The sequence below is a fragment of the Lissotriton vulgaris genome, chromosome 1_1, assembly GCF_964263255.1.
Source record: "Lissotriton vulgaris chromosome 1_1, aLisVul1.2, whole genome shotgun sequence".
Taxonomy (NCBI): domain Eukaryota; kingdom Metazoa; phylum Chordata; class Amphibia; order Caudata; family Salamandridae; genus Lissotriton; species Lissotriton vulgaris.
The window spans coordinates 777,639,264-777,642,276 of NC_141685.1; the positions used below are offsets into that span (position 1 = coordinate 777,639,264).

Here is a 3,013-nt window from a genome sequence, read left to right on the forward strand (position 1 = left end):
TCCCAGAACTTGTTTAGATTGGGTCCAGGACACCTCACACAAGAAGAACAAAGACGTTTGGGGTATAAAAGTAGGACTGCAGCCCCAGTAAAAATAGATTAGGAAACTTTGTGATCAAGAAGGAATCCGTGCTTAGTGTCTGGGAGCTGACCTACAGTTGCTGTGATTACTGAGGAAGGGACTGTCTGCTGTGCGCTGTGTCCCCCTAAAGGGAAGAGGAGCTGTGCTTCACTGGATCAGCGCGGACCGCAGAGCCCCCTTCACATCCTAAGGTAACTGGAGTTATTTCCAAATCTTGTACTTACATGGCACTGTTTGGCTCACAGACTAGAACTTGCTGTGGCAGATTCAGTTGATGAGTTGCCGGGGTCAATCACTTCAAGATTTTCCTGGACTCATTGTATGCCACATACAGCATGTCACCAAAAAAACAGAGAGAGCTAAATCTGGCCACCAGTGAGCTATGTGTACAGCTTTAGAAGATAGGAAAATGCTTGATACTAGATGGGTAGCATCCAGTTACAGATCTGTGAAAGCTGTTTGGAACCGCTTCCCTGCCTTGTGCAAACATTTTGAGAATGCTTCTAATGACCCATCCAGACCCATAAGAGACTGGAGTAAGTATGAAGGTCTCTTGAAGAAGCTTACATCCTATTCTTTTATCAGAGATTTGGGGGTAATGTGTGATGCACTTCAAGAGCTCAAAGACTTATCACTCTCCTTACAGAGGAGGGACATTACAATTGTTAATGCCCACAGACTTTTGGTTAGTCAAGTACGTATATTTAGAGCAATGAAGGACTCACCAGGGGAGTTTGCTTCTGCGGCTCAGAGAGCAGTTGACGAGGGCAAATTCAAGAATGTTCCTCTTTTCCATGGTAGAATTAACTCTGTTGCCCTTAATCCAAATCAGTTCTACCAAAGTCTGTCTGTAAATATCAATAAACGATGTGCCCCGGATTATGAGAAAGAACTTATAGCCAGCTTCAGTGTGCTAGATGCAGGCAACTTGCCTTCTGATGATGAATGCATTCCTTATGCGGAAACAGAGATCCAGAAACTGTGTTCAGAGTTTCAGCTGCCAGCAAGAGATACTATCCAAGCTTTTAGACTTTTCAAAGATTTCAGTGGAAAGAATACCCAATAAGCATTAAAAAAGTTAGTAGTTTGCATGGGAACCCTGCCAGCAAGTAATGCGGCTTGCAAGAGAGGTTTCAGCGCAATGAACTTAATTGCTAGTCCAACAAGGGCCTCTCTTCTTGTAAAGACCATTTCTTTATGCTTATGGGTAAAAGTCAATGGTCCTCCATTTGAAACATTTGACGCAAAGCTGTATGTAAAGAGTTGGCTGGTAAAAGGTAGAAGGTCTGCTGAAGAAAATTATTGTGAGAAACCCCAGCAAAATAAACACAGTGAATATCTTCAAGGGTTTTGGGAAATCCTGCAGTAGATTTGTAAGTAATGTAAATATTTTTTACATTTTTTTAAAGTGTTTGGTATTTTATGGCTTATACTTAATAAATATAATTTGTTGCCTAATTTATTATCCTTTGCTGGATGCGACTTCATGATTTTCTTAACCAGACAATGGTAGTTATCTTGATTTAGACCACGCCCCTACTCAGATAGGCCACATCCCTTTAAAAAAATTGACACGCCCCTTTTAGAGCACCCTCAGTTTTTTTCCCACTTAAAGCCCTGGTGATACCAACAGTATGATAATCTCAGCAAATCCACAAACTCTGACGAAAGGGGTAAGGAATACCCATGCCTGGGTCATCTTGTTCTCATGCACCATAAAAGGGTGTGTATGGCACATGTTCAGTGAAAACAAAAAATACAGTAACACAGAGGGTTACCGTGCCAGATGTGAAGTTCATGAGTAACAAACCTAATATAACACAGGGAGCCATCGACTGACATGAAGGGCCTGCTCGCAAATGGCAAGGTATAGGTTGGAACTATGGGGCCTACCCCAGTCTCTAATTATACAAATGTGGACAAGAGGTTTGTTGCGCTATACATACATTCTTTGTGGGGAAGCCATCCCAACCAGTGTGTTATTTTTCAATCTCATGGGTGCTTCTCTTGATATTCCAACACATTAATATAAGTATGCCTGGGGAAGTGTTTTGTTTAGAACTAGATTCGGCACCATTGGCTACAATCGTACTACTGGAAGGTAGCTTCAGTGGTCGTCAGTCTACATTTAAACCATGGAGCGGTAAAAAGTAGTGAAAAGGGGGAGCAGAGCTCTCCAGTGTAGGAACTACTGGGTCATTGGGGTTTCTACAAGGCTTAGGAGCAGGGCAAGCTAGGTTTATAGAATTAGCTGAGAGGCAGTACCTGAACAGAGCTAGCTCCACTAAGCAACTCATTGACCATTAGGGCTGAGCTTGGGAGAAGGAACAAAGAAGCTGAGTACCAGTGTCACCACACGCCTACTGAGGGCGACACCCGAGGGTTACCTCCTTCTCTATTACAGGTATGGCGCGTGGGACCAAAGTAAGAGCCTCTGGTGCTTCACTCAGCGGGGGTACACTAATCTGCGTTGACAAGATTCTGCTACAATGGGCCTCAGGCCCAGGGTTAAACAGACTAGCCAAACAAATAGGGTGCTGCTGGTGAGCAAGTACCAGGCACCAGACATGAGACAGCAGCTGAGACTCCGTCTTTTATACTTTACAAAACACTTGGCATTACAATCACGATATTGTGAAACAAGGAAAAGACATCCCCATAATCCTCGTGTCAATCCTACCCCACATGTGTTTACAATAGGCAATAGGGACCCTTGACCTGCTGATAAGAGGGGAGGGCAATCACGCAGCTGAGTGTTCCGTCAACTGTTTAGGATGTGTGCGCCTGATCATAGCTCAGGGGGTGGGGTGGCCAGGATCAATAGTGGGTCCTTTGAAGAGGAGTGACTTCATACAATAAAGGGCAGTAAATGGTATCTCCTGGCTTAGGCGATGGCCTCGGACATGTGTGGTCAGTCGGACTCGGGGGAAGG

General features: G+C 44.2%; 1 pseudogene; it reads left to right on the forward strand.

The window, feature by feature from the left end:
- Positions 1 to 490: 490 nt before the first annotated feature.
- LOC147747811 (E3 SUMO-protein ligase KIAA1586-like) lies at positions 491 to 1,450 on the forward strand (annotated as a pseudogene).
- The last annotated feature ends 1,563 nt before the right edge of the window (positions 1,451 to 3,013 follow it).